General features: G+C 47.7%; 1 protein-coding gene across 1 annotated transcript in view; it reads left to right on the top strand.

The window, feature by feature from the left end:
• The window catches only part of LOC146830152 (uromodulin-like), a 369,504-nt gene extending 357,257 nt beyond the window's left edge, over positions 1-12,247 (top strand). The window contains exon 9 of the mRNA XM_085604401.1: positions 12,090-12,247. The gene's annotated coding sequence lies outside the window, so the exon portion shown is untranslated. The remainder of the gene's footprint in view (positions 1-12,089) is intronic.
• Positions 12,248-16,301: the final 4,054 nt, after the last annotated feature.

Below are 16,301 nucleotides of genomic sequence, written 5' to 3' on the forward strand. Positions count from 1 at the left end.
TTCAAGGCGTCCCCTTCCATCAGGCGCCTCCGACACAGACAGTGGTCACAGATGCCTCCATGCAGGGCTGGGGTGCTCATATGGACCAGCTTCAGGTACAAGGTCTCTGGTTCAATACCGAACAGAGTTATCACATAAACTTCTTGGAGCTTCGAGAAGTCCATCTAGCTCTCAAGTCCGTGTATCCGTCCCTCCAAACCAACTACGTGCAGGTTCAGACAGACAACACAACAACTATGTTCTATCTGAACAAGCAAGGAGGCACCAGATCACTAGTCCTATCTCTGGAAGCTCAGTCCATTTGGCGATGGCTACTAGCGAGAGGCCTTTCGATCATCGCTGTTCACCTGCCAGGGACCCTGAACGTCCAGGCAGACGGCCTCAGCAGAGACTTCGTCGAAGCGCACGACTGGGTGCTCAACGAAGACATCGCTCAAGAGATCTTCCGGCAGTGGGGAGTACCGGACATAGATCTTTTCGCAGACGCGGCAAACAAAAAATGCCCCGTCTTCGCCTCCAGGTTCCCCCAACTGGGATCTCAGGGGAACGCACTTTTGATCAGCTGGTCACGGACATTGCTATACGCTTTTCCTCCTCTCCCTCTCATCCCAGCTGTGATACAGAAATTCTACAGGACCAGAGCGCGGATGATCCTGATAGCTCCGGAGTGGCCCCGTCAGTGGTGGTACCCGGATCTACTACAGTTGTCAGAGGTGCCACACCGGAGATTGCCTTGCCTGCCGAACTTACTGACCAAGGACCAGGGGAGAGTGTTCCATTCCAACCTCCCCTCTCTTCGCTTGACGGCATGGCTCCTGAACTCATCCAGTACGGACATTTAGATCTTCCTGCGGACTGCATGAACATTCTGCGAGAAGCAAAGAGGCCCTCCACTAGGAAGTCTTATGCCTTCAAGTGGAAGGGGTTCTACATTTGGTGTAGAGATAACGCCCTTGATCCGGTTCGGGGTCAAGAGCAGGTTATTCTCCCCTATTTATTGCATTTGGCAAAGTCTGGTTTAAAGTATACTTCCATCAGAGTCCACTTAGCTACTATCAGAGCTTATAGAAAATCTCCTACCCAGGCCTCATTCTTCCAGATGCCGGTAGTCAAAGATTTCCTATAAGGGCTTAAGAAAGTCTTTCCACCAGTGAGGTCTTCTTCTCCTCCCTGGGAACTCAACATTGTTCTCTCTAAGTTGATGGGAGCTCCTTTCGAGCCTATTCATAAGGCATCCTTACAGCATCTGACCTGGAAGGCTGCCTTCTTAGTAGCCATCACTTCTGCCCGCAGGGTGAGTGAGATTCAGGCCCTCTGCTGCAAGGAACCTTACACTGTTTTCCATGCTAATAGAGTGGTACTACGTACTCATCCGAGCTTCCTGCCCAAGGTGGTCTCGGACTTCCACATTAATCAGGTTATTACGTTACCCACTTTTTTTCCTCAGCCAACCACTCCCCCGGAGAGAGCTTTACATTCTCTTGACCTCCGGAGGGTATTGAAATTTTATCTTTCTAAGACCCTTTCACTTAGAAAGTCTGACAGACTCTTTGTTAATTACGGTCCAACGAATACCGGGCTGGCTGCCTCCAAGAGGTCCATTTCTAGATGGATTGTCTCATGTATAGCCTTGTCCTATCAGCTGTCTAACAAGGTGCTACAGGGTAGACCAAGAGCACACTCTACTAGAGGGAAAGCTTCTACTGTAGCTCTCCTTCGCAACGTTCCCATGTCTGAAATTTGCAAAGCAACTACATGGCGCTCCATACATACTTTTACACGCCATTACTGCCTAGATTCAGACGCACAGGCCGACGCCCAGGTGGGGCAGGCCTCTTTGAGGAATTTGTTTGCATGATTGCTATGCTATGTGATGTTAATGCATGTTCTAAATGCTATAAACGCTCGTCCGTGAGACTTTGGGTATGGGCTTGCTACTCTATTCATAGATTATGACTATTGATGAGTATCCCCTGGATGAGAAGGATTAGTCACTTACCTGTAATCCTAGTTCTCATCCAGGGGTATACTCATCAAAGTCATAAGCGACCCACCCACCTCCCCGGACGAGCTTTTTCTCCTCAAGGCATTGTTTATTAATTACAGATCTACTCAGGTGCGAGTGCACCGTCAAAAAGAACTGACCTAACTGTCACCTGTGGTGCATCATGGGAGCAAGGGGTCTCCTGCAGGTCTTAAAGGCACGGTCCCCTTACACGTCGAAGGTACTGTCGAAAAAACAGAAGACGACTTCTGCATCAAGAGATTCATCTCGACGTCGAGTTTCTCCGCCGCAGAGAAGTAAGTCGGCGTCGAGGCGCAGTCCTTCGGGCTCGAAGGCTGTTAGTCCGGTGAGATCTGGACTGTCTCCGTCGACGTTGTGGCTTCCATCGACGTCGAGACACTCTCCGCCACCCTCGAGGGGATCGACGTCGAGAGAGGCGACGACTTATGTCTCGCCGCGAGTGGGCCGTTCGACGTCAAGGCATTCGACGTCGATGAGGTCAACCCCCATTCGACGTCATGAAAGGTCGACGACGAAGTCGCCAAGCCGACGTCATGGAAGGTCGACGTCGAAGTCACCCAGTCGACGTCATGGAAGGTCGACGTCGAAGTCACCCAGTCGACGTCATGGAAGGTCGACGTTGAAGTCGCCAGTTCGTCGACAAGCGCCTGTTCGACAACGAAGATCGACGTCGAGGTCTCCGCAACGACGTAGGCGGTCGGCGTTGAGACCATCGTTGAGGGCAGAGCGCCATTCACAACAATCAGCGCCGATGGTGACACAAACATCATCGACGTCGAGGCGTTCGTCGTCGAAGGAAAGAACAGCAGTGACCGCGGAGAGAAGAGCCAGATCTAGATCTTCAGGAGATCGTTCATCATCTCCAGGCCTGCATATCGTGCAGATCTCTCCGGAAAAATCACCTAACGCACCGGAGAAGTTTGGACTTTCACCTCGCTGGTTGGAGAATGTGGGTACAGGTGACTGCAGAAGTCCGGGCTCGGACTATTCCCGCACATACTCTCCCTCCAGGTTTTCTCCAAAGCCACCTTCTCCACGCCGGTCACGATCCAGGGATCGTCCCTCTCCTCGCAGAAGGCCAAGATCTCCTTCCAAACACGGATCACGGTCCAGGGGGTCATCACAGCGACCGTCCCCACAAGAGGCGACGCACTAGATCACCCACTTGGTCTTCCTCCACAAGGTCCTCGGTCCGGGACTATTCTCCGACCTTGTCTTCTACACCCCGCCGCGAGTGTCCCCTGTGGATGACATCGCTACTTTCTCTGACGTCCTGGTTAGAGGTGCGCAGAAATTGAATATCACGCTACATACTCCTCAGGCCCCCACGTCAATTATATTTGATACCTTGCATCACCGGTCAGCACCAAGACCTTTGCTACCACTGGTGCCAGGATTGTTGGAGCCAGCGATGGCCACATTTCTCACTCCTGCTACGGTGGGCTCTGTGCCTTCAAGAATTGCGAAAAAATATAAGGCTCCTGCTGAGGATCCCTTGTTTCTAAGGGTGGACCCACCAGCGGACTCAGTTATCGTGGCGGCTGCCATGAAGTCCCATTCTGCCTCTGTGTCTTCTTCTTTCCTCCGGAGAGAAAGACAGCAAACAAATGGATTCGTATGGCAGAAAGATGTGCAACACTTCTGCCTCACACATGAAAGTGGCTAGTGCTTCAGCCCTGCTAGGACGGTATGATCGCTCTCTATGGGATTCCCTCTCCAGATTTGCTGAGAAACTGCCAAGGGAAGACAGGCAGGATTTTAATGAAATTCTCCTGGAAGGTGGGCTCGTAGCCAATCAAATTATCAGCGCGGCTGCGGATGCTTCGGACCTCGCTGCACATGGCTACTCTCATGGCGTATGCTCTCTGCGCTCAGCCTGGCTACGGCTGACGGGCCTCAAGCCTGATGCGCAGAAAAAAAATCTTAATCTGCCTTTTAACGGATCATCTTTGTTTGGGGCTCACGCTGATGACCAAATGACCAAAATGAAGGCCGAGTTGGACACTGTAAAAGCTGTTGGGCTTGAAAAGCGCAAGGAATATCGAAAGCGCTTTCGCCAGGGCGACAAGCGTGCCTTTCATCAGCGCGTTCAAACACCCCAATGGTCCTCACAAAATCAGCAGAGGTCCCAGTTTCAACAAATGGGTCGTGGCAGAGGGAGAGGAAATTCAAAGCAGCAACAGTCCTCCACCAAACAGCCCTCAAAACAGTGAGATCTTACTTCCTCCGCGCTCGTTCGCCACTCCGGTAGGAGGAAGTATCAGTACTCACCTGGCAGAGTGGGAAGCAATTACAAAAGACAGATGGGTGCTGAATATTGTACAACATGGCTACTTGCTGAGGTTCAAGTCTCCCCCTCCGCGTGTATCCCCACGGAGGCAGCACCTCCCTCAAATCCAAAATCGGCTTTTACTGGGCGAAGTAGCTACTCTCCTCTCCAAGAATGCCATAGAGGAAATTCCGCTCCTGCAAAGAAATCAAGGAGTATACTCCCGGTACTTTCTTGTTAAAAAACGAGGAGTACTCAAAGAGTACAGACCCATTCTCGACCTCCGTCTGCTCAACGGATTTGTCAGAAAAGAAAAGTTCAGAATGCTGGCTCTGCATCAGATCTTCCCGCATTTTCACCAGGGAGACTGGATGTGTGCCATCGACCTACAGGATGCCTACTTCCATGTTCCTATCTCAGTGAAACACCGGAAATTTCTCAGATTTCAGATCTCTCGGCAGCACTATCAGTACAGAGTTCTGCCGTTTGGCCTCAAATCCGCCCCACGGACATTCTCAAAGTGCATGGCGGTGGTAGCTGCCTTCCTCCGCAAACGGAAGATATTCGTCTATCCCTATCTAGACGACTGGCTCCTGAAGAGTTCCACTCCCGGTCGACTCCAGAGCCATCTCTCGTTCTGCCTCAATCTACTACAGTCGCTGGGATTACAGGTCAATTACAAAAAAAAATCGGTCCTCAATCCCACTCAGCGGATTCACTACCTGGGCGCCTCTCCGGACTCCTCAAAGGCAAGCGTGTGTCCTTCGGAGGAGAGGTTATCATCCATGCTTCAGAAATGCCACACACTTCTCAACGCGGCATTTCCCACAGCCAGGCAAGTGTCGTCACTTCTGGGGTCGATGGCTTCGTGCATTTACATTGTGCCCAATGCACATCTTCACATGCGCCCTCTGCAACAAGAGCTAGAGGATCAGTGGTCGCAGAGGTCCGGCCGCTGGGAAGATCTCATCTCTCTTCACCAAGCTGCCAAAGACTCCATCAGATGGTGGATGAAACGCTCCCATCTACTTCACGGCATCCCCTTCCATCAGGCGCCTCCGACACAGACAGTGGTCACAGATGCCTCCATGCAGGGCTGGGGTGCTCATATGGACCAGCTTCAGGTACAAGGTCTCTGGTTCAATACCGAACAGAGTTATCACATAAACTTCTTGGAGCTTCGAGCAGTCCATCTAGCTCTCAAGTCCCTGTATCCGTCCCTCCAAACCAACTACGTGCAGGTTCAGACAGACGACACAACAACTATGTTCTATCTGAACAAGCAAGGAGGCACCAGATCACTAGTCCTATCTCTGGAAGCTCAGTCCATTTGGCGATGGCTACTAGCGAGAGGCCTTTCGATCATCGCTGTTCACCTGCCAGGGACCCTGAACGTCCAGGCAGACGGCCTCAGCAGAGACTTCGTCGAAGCGCACGACTGGGTGCTCAAGGAAGACGTCGCTCAAGAGATCTTCCGGCAGTGGGGAGTACCGGACATAGATCTTTTCGCAGACGCGGCAAACAAAAAATGCCCCGTCTTCGCCTCCAGGTTCCCCCAACTGGGATCTCAGGGGAACGCACTTTTGATCAGCTGGTCACGGACATTGCTATACGCTTTTCCTCCTCTCCCTCTCATCCCAGCTGTGATACAGAAATTCTACAGGTCCAGAGCGCGGATGATCCTGATAGCTCCGGAGTGGCCCAGTCAGTGGTGGTACCCGGATCTACTACAGTTGTCAGAGGTGCCACACCGGGGATTGCCTTGCCTGACGAACTTACTGACCAAGGACCAGGGGAGAGTGTTCCATCCCAACCTCCCCTCTCTTCGCTTGACGGCATGGCTCCTGAACTCATCCAGTACGGACATTTAGATCTTCCTGCGGACTGCATGAACATTCTGCGAGAAGCAAAGAGGCCCTCCACTAGGAAGTCTTATGCCTTCAAGTGAAAGGGGTTCTACATTTGGTGTAGAGATAACGCCCTTGATCCGGTTCGGGGTCAAGAGCAGGTTATTCTCCCCTATTTATTGCATTTGGCAAAGTCTGGTTTAAAGTATACTTCCATCAGAGTCCACTTAGCTGCTATCACAGCTTATAGAAAATCTCCTACCCAGGCCTCATTCTTCCAGATGCCGGTAGTCAAAGATTTCCTAGAAGGGCTTAAGAAAGTCTTTCCACCAGTGAGGTCTTCTTCTCCTCCCTGGGAACTCAACATTGTTCTCTCTAAGTTGATGGGAGCACCTTTCGAGCCTATTCATAAGGCATCCTTACAGCATCTGACCTGGAAGGCTGCCTTCTTAGTAGCCATCACTTCTGCCCGCAGGGTGAGTGAGATTCAGGCCCTCTGCTGCAAGGAACCTTACACTGTTTTCCATGCTAATAGAGTGGTACTACGTACTCATCCGAGCTTCCTGCCCAAGGTGGTCTCGGACTTCCACATTAATCAGGTTATTACGTTACCCACTTTTTTTCCTCAGCCAACCACTCCCCCGGAGAGAGCTTTACATTCTCTTGACCTCCGGAGGGTATTGAAATTTTATCTTGCTAAGACCCTTTCACTTAGAAAGTCTGACAGACTCTTTGTTAATTACGGTCCAACGAATACCGGGCTGGCTGCCTCCAAGAGGTCCATTTCTAGATGGATTGTCTCATGTATAGCCTTGTCCTATCAGCTGTCTAACAAGGTGCTACAGGGTAGACCAAGAGCACACTCTACTAGAGGGCAAGCTTCTACTGTAGCTCTCCTTCGCAACGTTCCCATGTCTGAAATTTGCAAAGCAGCTACATGGCGCTCCATACATACTTTTACACGCCATTACTGCCTAGATTCAGACGCACAGGCCGACGCCCAGGTGGGGCAGGCCTCTTTGAGGAATTTGTTTGCATGATTGCTATGCTATGTGATGTTAATGCATGTTCTATATGCTATAATGCTCGTCCGCGAGAATTTGGGTATGGGCTTGCTACTCTATTCATAGATTATGACTATTGATGAGTATCCCCTGGATGAGAAGGATTAGTTACTTACCTGTAATCCTAGTTCTCATCCAGGGGTATACTCATCAAAGTCATAAGCGACCCACCCACCTCCCCGGACGAGCTTTTTCTCCTCAAGGCATTGTTTATTAATTACAGATCTACTCAGGTGCGAGTGCACCGTCAAAAAGAACTGACCTAACTGTCACCTGTGGTGCATCATGGGAGCAAGGGGTCTCCTGCAGGTCTTAAATGCACGGTCCCCTTACTCTAATGCCTTAAAGGCAAGGTGTCAGTTTTCTTTGTTTCTTGATACTCTACTGCAGCCTACAGGCAAGTGCCTGCAATTACAGTTTTGCTTTATGGCAATAAAGCATTGTTGTGTGACAATTGGCTTGGTGCTTCCTTTTTTCCTTATGGGTTAGGGGGCACTACAATGCAAACCTATGTAATTTACAGCATTGCCATGTTTGAAACATTCTTTAGGCTGCATGTATATGTTTTCACATATGCATATATATGTATATATATGTATTTTCTATATGCTCCGGGATCCCGCACGTGGGCGGGGATTATTCATAGATTATGACTTTGATGAGTATACCCCTGGATGAGAACTAGGATTACAGGTAAGTAACTAATCCTTCCCACTCATGGCATGACGTTAGCCTGCTGAGTGTGTCTGCCATAGTGTTTTGTCCCGGAATGTGCTCTGCAAGGAGGCAGATCTTTTGTGCTATAACCCATTCCCATATATTTTGCACTTCTCTGGAAAGCGGGTGAGATCTTGTGCCGCCCTGGTTCTTGTTGTAGTGCATTGTCGTCGTATTGTCTGTTTAGATAAGCACTGTTGAATGATGTAATCTTGGAAGAAAACCCTGCAGGGCCACATATACTGCCCTCAATTCCAGTTAATTTATGTCTGATTGACTTTGAGTTCGGTTACACCTTCCAGGGATGCATCTGAAGTGATCACTAAAGGGGCTGTTATCTGCTGTAGGGATAGCCCAATTGACAGATGCTTTTTGTCTGTCCACCACTCTAAGGCTTTGATCATTTGTGGAGTAACTTTGATAATGTCGTTGAAGGAGCCGTCAGACTGTATCCACTGCTTGTCCAGTTCCTCCTTAATCGGTCGCATTTTGAAGTGACAGAATGGGATGAAGGGTATGCATGATGACATCATTCTCAAGAGTGACTTGCACAGTCAGACCGAAAGAGACTTTTTTCTTTGGATGGGACTTGTTAGCATGACAAGCCGTTGTTGTCGTTCTTCTGTGGGATACACCTTTGAGCATATAGTGTCTAATTTGACTCGTAGAAAGTCAATTGTTAGCGATGAGTTTTGTTCGGATTTTTGTAGATTAAGGGTAAGACCCAGTCACCGGAAGAGATCTGTGCAGACATTCGTGGATGCAAGCGCTGCTGCCTTGGAAGGTGCCTTGATTAGCCACTCCAGATATGGAAAGACTTGATGCTGGTGTTGTCTGAGAAATGCTGCAACCTGTGCAAGGCACTTTGCAAAAATCCTCGGTGCGGACTTGACACCAAAAGGGAGCCCCCTGAACTGGTAGTGGCATCCAGCAACGAAAAACCTTAGATATTTCCTGTGCTTTGCGTGAATAGGTATGTGGAAATAGACATCTTGGAGGTCTAGGGTGGTCATAAAGTCATGCTGGTTGAGGAGCTTTAGAAATTACTGCAATGAGACCATCCAAAACTATTGCTTTTTCATGTAGATGTAGTAGTAGTTGAGGCCAGGACTGTTCTGCTCTCGGAGCAGGGCAGGGGAGGAGTGGTTTGACCACTCCTAAATGTGCATCGACTATTTGGTCAGCCCTCTAAGGCCGCCCAAACGAGTCATGCGCACTTGCCCCATTCTCCGTGCAGGCTGCATTAGAGCCTGCGTGGAAAACAAGTCCAGGCCCCCATTCCCTGGTTGAGCGTCGAACCAGGATGCTCAAAACCAATCACAACTCTGCATTGCAGTGTTGTGATTAATCGGAGGAGCCTGGGTGCTGACCAATCACAACAATGTGAGTGGTCAGTGGAGCCTGTTTCATGTTCCTCGAGTTCCACGAGGAGAACAGGAACAGAGACGAGGGACCCGGCGCAAAAATACTTTTTTTTTCAATTTTTCTTAAAAATATGCGTGACCCCTCCCACACCCACCGTGCAACCTCACCCCCCTCGTGACCTGCCACGCCACCCGTGAGCCATGCCGGCCACCACTATACAGGGGGAGACCAAACCATATACTTACGAAGTGGAATGTAAACGGTGACCGAAGTCGAGACTGGACCAGAAGACTCATATTTGTTGAGAAGACAGTGCAGGCCTGGAGGAGGTTACAGAACCACCATCTGTGTTGTTGGGCCTTTAAAAATCCATGGGCCGTCGGGAGCAGCAGACCAGTCAGCTTGGTTGCGGTGCCAGGAGAAGCAGGGTAGTGACTCCGTCTCTCCAAGGGACATTCCTTCGGGTGTCTTTGATGCCCACAGGCCTGGAGAAGAACCTGAATGAAGCACATGCACATATGACGCAGAAGACTGGCAGCGCGATGAGACCAGGAGCAGCAGGAGTCTTTCTTGATGCATTGTCGGTTCCCAGGTGAAGTCCAAAAAAGTCCAAAGTGCCCAGACGGTAGAAGTAGAAGTGGTTTCAGGTCTGAATTTTGTCCCATTGCAAATCTGAAGAGCCACCCACGAATAAGCCCTGAAGTCCCCAAGGGAAAGGGTTGTGATGATTCAGGGACCCCTCCTAGAGGATGGACTGGACAAAGGTAAGGATACTCCCATGCCCTTTGTCCAGTTTCACACCTGAGCTGGAGCCAACGACTCCCTGAACAGGTTCCAACTGGAGTTTGCAAGCAAGGCACCAAATGTGCACTTCAAAGCAGTCAGGTGGCGCTGGCAAGGGACCCCACCCCAGCCCAATACATTAAGTCCTGTCTGGGAGGTGGTAACACCTCCCTGTGACAGGAAACCTATAGCTCTACCTTCCCCTGCTCGAGCTCAGCTCAGCAGCAGGAGGGGAGAATCGTGTCTGTGGTCGGCAGCAACACTAGCTTGGTGTTAGACCCTGAAAGGCTGGGACCAGGAATGCAAGGGGGCTCACTAGGGGAGGCCCCCAGTACATAGGATCCTGCATCCAGCACTAACATTGGTGTTGGGGTAGGATTCCAACATGTTTGATACCAAACATGACCGGTTTTGGTGCAGCCAATATATAGTTAAACATCTCGTAATTGACTTGGTGCCCACTATATGTATTAAATGGCTGCCCGCATTTACAAACCTTGGTACATCGACTCCGGGGTATGTAGGGGGTGTACTGCTCATGCAGGACACCCTCACACTTCTAACCAAGCACCCTACCTTCAGGAGTGAAAGGCCTGCCTTAGGAGTGACCTATAGGTTTCAAGTGCAGTGACCTCAGATATTAGAACACTTATATCTGTTGCAAGTGGTGCTAGCACCAGCTTACACAGGCTGCAATGGCAGGCCTATAGTCACAATTTGAGCGGTCTCTCCTTGGTGGCATAATACATGCTACAGCCCATGGGGGACCCCTGGTGTACCAATGCCCGGGGTACCTTAGTACCATTTACTAGGGTACACCAGTAGCCAATTTGGAAGCTGCCAAAGTACTTACCATAGTCACATTTAGCGAGAAACCACAGTGCCTGGGGTCAGGATTAGGAGGATCCCAGTCAGACTAGTCAGAAAGCAGTAGAACACCAGCAAAAAGTGGGGCTAAGCATGAAAGCAGATCCTACTTTCCTACAGTATCCTTGCTAGCTAAGGCGTTTTTCCTCTGCTCGATCTGACATAAGATGATTGAGGCAGTCGTCTTTGCTGGAACTGGGGACGGTAAGACTGCGTATTCGAGGAATTGGAAGTGTAACAGTACTGTTGATACCCCCTCTATTGAAAGGTTGTCCCTTTCCTCTGGATTTGCGAAAAGGAGTTTTCCGGAATTGCAACGTCCTCAATTTCTTGGCAGTATCGGTGTCTGCCTTAATGGTTTTGAGGTCCTCCTCTACATGGTTTCCAAAGAGGGCCTCTCTGCATAAGGTAAGTCCAAGATCTTTTTTTGAACTACCTGACGGAATGAGGTGGCTTTGAGCCACACCTGTCGCCTACGAACTGCCGCACCTGTCAAGTGTCTGAACCCTGTGATGGCAACATCCATGTCTGAATCTATAATCTTACTAGATTCTATTTCTTCTTCAATTAAGATCTTTTTAACCTCCTCTTTAGCATCCTCAGCAAGCTGGTTGATGTAAGAGGCAATTATTACTCGCGATGGCTTCATGTGCATGATTACAGTGAGACATTGAGGGAAAGGCAGGGAACTTTAGGCGGGTAACAGCGAGGGATAGGTTGAATGAATAGGAGTGATTTGAAGGAGAGCGAGGGATAATGGAGGATTGAGGGAGAGAGATAGTACATGAGGGAAATTGAAGCCATCGCGAGGAATAGGTTGAAAGAGGATTAAGGGAAAGATACAGCAAGGAGAGGTATGGGGAGAACCATGAAAGGGGAAACAAGTTTAAGTGGCTCGTTTAAGTGACTAGTGTGAGTATTTTGGCATTAATGGGAAGATTTGAGGTATTACCGGTTTAGGTAGGATGGGAGGGTAGTAGGGGGTGTATTTTTCTATGTATTTTTTCATGTCTTTATGTAATGTGGGGGTGATGGTACAGGGCATTCAATAGGAAATGTGTTTTTGAAAATCACTGCTTGATGGTTGTTTGTTATTATACATGAATCGTACTGGAATTGTTGAGTTATACTGTCTATTTTATATGTTTTAGAATCCCCTGACGAAGAGCCTTTGGGGCTCGAAATGCATTGGGACAATACATGTTGTGCTTACTTCATATGGAGATCAATTCGAAAAAGTACTGCTGTATTAAGCTTAGAATGGCAGACAGCAAGTATCAGAAATGTTTAATAAATATTATGGATTGCATCTCACCGTCTCCGTTGTGGTGAATAATTTCAAGAAAAAGACCAATAAGGAAGATGAAAATGTCATTGGTTAAAAGGAATACCTTGGATTACCGGGATGAATTTGATACAGTGGAGGGAGCTGTTCCCACCTATCGCAGTGCGACAGTAAAAGAGCGCAAGGATAGAGCTCGGTTACTTAATACAGTTGTATTTATTGTGGTTCAGGCGATCTACAATATACTGTTCGCACGCACTTTACACAGTAGTTTTCCAAGATGGTTTCTCATCAAGGGAAGGAGTGCATACCCACCGTGTTTTTTCTACTAGACAGGGAATGTCATCATTGACGTCTCTCTCCAGTCATGGGCAACAGAAAACAGTTCCCTTATGTCTATGGTCATTCAAGGATTTGGAGCTTGAAACTACAACTTGGGGTCACCAAATTCTGTAGATAGTAACTCCACATGTATGTACCTTTAAGATAGTGAATCTAGAGTATGTATAGCTTATGCATGTTTACCCTCATGATATTCCATTTCTCAATATTTTGGCTGTGAAGCTTTTGTAGCAGGGTATTTAAATGTGTGGTAGTGTGACATTTAACTGTATGTTGTAAGTGTCCTGTACGTTTGTGTGTTTTTATATGCTCTAAATGTCTTGGTGGTTGTAGATATATTTTTCCCTCTGCATATTACCCAGTATGTGTCCCCTGTGTCCGTGTGCACATGGATGCTGTGTTTGTATGAATGCACTATGTAAAGGTCACACATGTTGGCTTTATCAGATCCTTTTTGAGCTGTCTTAGTTATTTAGGATGCATTATACTTAAGAAATGTTTACAGCTCAGTCTTTTTACACTAGCGTTATTGATGAACCTAGAATGTAAGTCATTTTTTAAACATCTGCTGTTAACCAAAAACATCTGCTTTCTTTAATAAAATGCATAAATATATACAGATATACAGGACCTTTCAGTCAGTACTGTTAATAAAGGGGTCTGTTCAGCTGTCATTCATATTTTGCTTTTATCAATCACAGCTAAGCTAAGCCCACTTTATTCATTGGCTGTTTTCAGAGTTAATAAAGAAATATTACTTGTCCATAATGAATGTGTACGTCTGTGTTAGAAATTGGGTTTCTGGTTGGCTAGGGTTTGCACCCAAGTCAGGCAGAACCCACCACTCTAGTCAGGGCAAGTAAGTCACACACCGAAGATACCTGTGCTTACCCTCTGGTAGCTTGGCACAGGGCAGGCAGGCTTATCATCAGAGGCAATGTGTAAAGCGTTTGTACAACACACTCACACAGACACAATTATTGATTATCAATGAAATAATAACATAGTATATATTATACATAAATCATAGATGAAAACAACATAACTCATAACTTCTGTGTATATTATGGGAATCCTGACGTAATAATCTTTATCCTGAACAGTGCAAGGATCAAAACAGGATACATTGTTCACCAGGGCATGAGATGTAGCAGGTTGATCAAATTTAGCAAACACATGAATCACCATTGGTACAGAAATCATAAAATCTCACCATAAACACATCAGCAACAGTAAGTCCATGTAGGCAAATGAAACCCTGTGCCCCTATTAGCGGGGTTAGGGTAATCTTTATGAGCACTAGTGAGAAAGATGGTTTGCTGGCATAAACGTAGGCAGCAGAAGCACCTGTCTGCCTAAGACGCGTGATACAGTCATTTTCCTTGGTCAACAAAATGGGGGTCTCTGTCAATGACTCACCCTGGAGAACCACAGTGGTTTCAGTTCCCTCACCAGGTACGGCCCAAATGGGGGGGGGGAGGGGGGAGGCAAGTGCTGCTGCCCTCAAGCGTGTGGAGCAACTGCTTAACACACACTGCAGAACTCCTTTTGTGATAAGCCTAGTCCACCTACGTGGGAGCGCAGGATGGTGGGCTCTCTTCTGCGACGGTGAAAATTCTGCAGATATCTCAAGAAAGAGAGCGGGGAAACCTCATTGCTTCCCAGAGTCCACATACAGTTTTTAGGCCCCGGTACCTAAAGGTTGGAGGTTGTCATTGGATCCCTTTAAGTTGGACTGCACACACAACGGCAGACCTTGTGAGCGGGGCCCGCATAGTTCAACAACCCGGCGTTCTTGGGAGGTCGGGCTAAACAGTGCAGCCTTCTGGTGTAGGCCCAAAGAGATCCTGAATGTCTGGATAACGCGCCTGATTAAGATGCAGCAGACAGAACCTCTCACAGTACTCGTGCTAGGAGCTTAGCTCTCTGAGGCTCACCAAACCAGATGCTCTGCTCCCTGGGCACTCTTCTTGGAGCAAAGAGTGGTTCTAGTTAAACTAGACGAGGTAAGGGTGGGACAAACCCACACCTTGGAAAGCACTATCAGGGGGCACAGGTAAAGGTGACAGGCCGCACATCCAACCAAGTTTAGTGGCAAAGTGGCAGTCCCTCCTTCCGCCGAGCAAACTGAAAGAAGTATAGAAGAAGCAAAGCAGTCCATCTGAAAGGCGGTTTCTCCTGGCAGCACAATGGTCCTCTGGTGCAGTATGTAGAGCCAGCAGAATCAGGTTACAAGTCCATGCAGTGTATAAAATTATGGGGTCAAAGCCCCTGTACTTATACTCCGATTTAGAGGCAACTTCAAAAGAAACCTTAGAAGTGTACAACACTCCCTTTCAACCACTGCCCTGGCTCCAGACATCATTAGGGAGTAAATCAGCCCTTGGTGTGAGGGTAGGATGCAGCCTATACAAATATAAGTGCATCCCACCTCACTCTTTCCCAGCCCAGGATGACTATCAATATGCAGATGTAATCCTGTCACACTCAACCCTTCCTGTGTGATGGCTGTCTGGAAAGTATGCACAAAGTGTAGCTATCAATAAGACCTTTGAACGGGCAGTGGTATTGAGCTAGGTGAAACAGCGGCACTCAGAATCGCACATATATTAGTTTCAATAGATCTTGAATTCTGGACGGTGCTGTAAGGTGAGGAGAACCACCAACCTCCCCCAAAATTGCGGCCGGGGCCCCTGAATACACAAAGGAAATCCTCAGCACACGTCTGTAGTGTATCTAAACATTTATCTGCACATTGTATGCATAAATATTAACACATTATTTTGAGTCTCTTGTTTTTCTTTCTTTATTCTTATAGTTTCTCTTCAGCAGACACGTGTTTTGTCGCATTCACTGGGAAATCGTCCCCCGACTTTCTCAAGGCTCTACACTCTTTGGTATATTACTTTCTTATGTGGTGATAATTCCAACCCACAATGGGTAAAATATCGGTTTTCTGCATTATAATTGGTTCTTCATTCAGGAAAGGTCTCCGTCTGACCAATCCACGAGCTCGTAAGGACAGCTCCGTCTTCAACATAGTCCACAACCGCGACTCTCGAGTGCGAGATTTCCCAGTGTATGCGACAAAACACGTGTCGGCTGAAAAGAAACTATAAGAATAAAGAAAGAAAAACAAGAAACAGGGGTGGTTCACCAATGTTTTATTTTTTATAAATAAATATAACTTTTTGGTTTGCCCGTGTGTTTGTTCATTTTCTCTTCAGAAATAAGGAGTCAAAAGAACATTGCCTAAGTTTTCTTCTGTGCTCACTGCTATTAAAAATGAAATTATTTTATAAGTTTCTGATAAAGAGTTTGCATGATATGTGTCTGTCTATATCAAACTGCTCAGTGATTAACGCCCCCTAAAGAAGAGTGAGTCAGAAAATAAGTCTCTTACCTGTAACTGTAGTTCTCCAGTATCGGTACATTTCATAAATTCACATGCTTGAATCAATCCCCAGCGTCGAGTGGGAGTCCCAAAGTACTATAATACAGCAAAAAGTTAATAAACATAGCATATCATGGCACCAGGCGATGAATTAATTAGCCTGTCTATGTCCTTTCTTTAAAAGGACCAAACTTGACCTACATCCAATCAGGCGACAGCACCCTCTAGAACACACCCCAATGATGCTAGATCCCTCAGATTTTCAAGCACAAGTGGGAATAAATATAGTCCCAAAGTGTGAGGGGAGCCTCTTGGGGAGGAGGGTGGGTTGCATGTGAATCT

This window comes from Triturus cristatus, chromosome 5_1, assembly GCF_964204655.1.
Source record: "Triturus cristatus chromosome 5_1, aTriCri1.1, whole genome shotgun sequence".
Lineage (NCBI taxonomy): Eukaryota > Metazoa > Chordata > Amphibia > Caudata > Salamandridae > Triturus > Triturus cristatus.